This window comes from Myotis brandtii, unplaced genomic scaffold (genome assembly GCF_000412655.1).
Source record: "Myotis brandtii unplaced genomic scaffold, ASM41265v1 scaffold105, whole genome shotgun sequence".
NCBI lineage: Eukaryota > Metazoa > Chordata > Mammalia > Chiroptera > Vespertilionidae > Myotis > Myotis brandtii.
The window spans coordinates 6,809,646-6,810,021 of NW_005353538.1; positions in this window are offsets into that span (position 1 = coordinate 6,809,646).

Sequence of the window (376 nt, forward strand, 5' to 3'; positions counted from 1 at the left end):
GACCCTTTCACAGGGGTCGCCTAAGACCATCGGAAAATACATATATAATTACATATTGTTTTTGTGATTAATCACTATGCTTTAATTATGTTCAATTTGTAACAATGAAAATACATCCTGCATATCAGATATTTACATTACGATTCATAACAGTAGCAAAATTACAGTTATGAAGTAGCAATGAAAATAATTTTATGGTTGGGGGTCACCACAACATGAGGAACTGTATTAAAGGGTCGCGGCATTAGGAAGGTTGAGAACCAATGATCTATGCTGTCCCAAAGGGTAAGAGATCCCTCTTTTTTTTCAGCTGCATAGTATTCCATAGTGTAAATGTCCCACAGCTTTTCCTATCCATTCATCTACTGACGGGCAC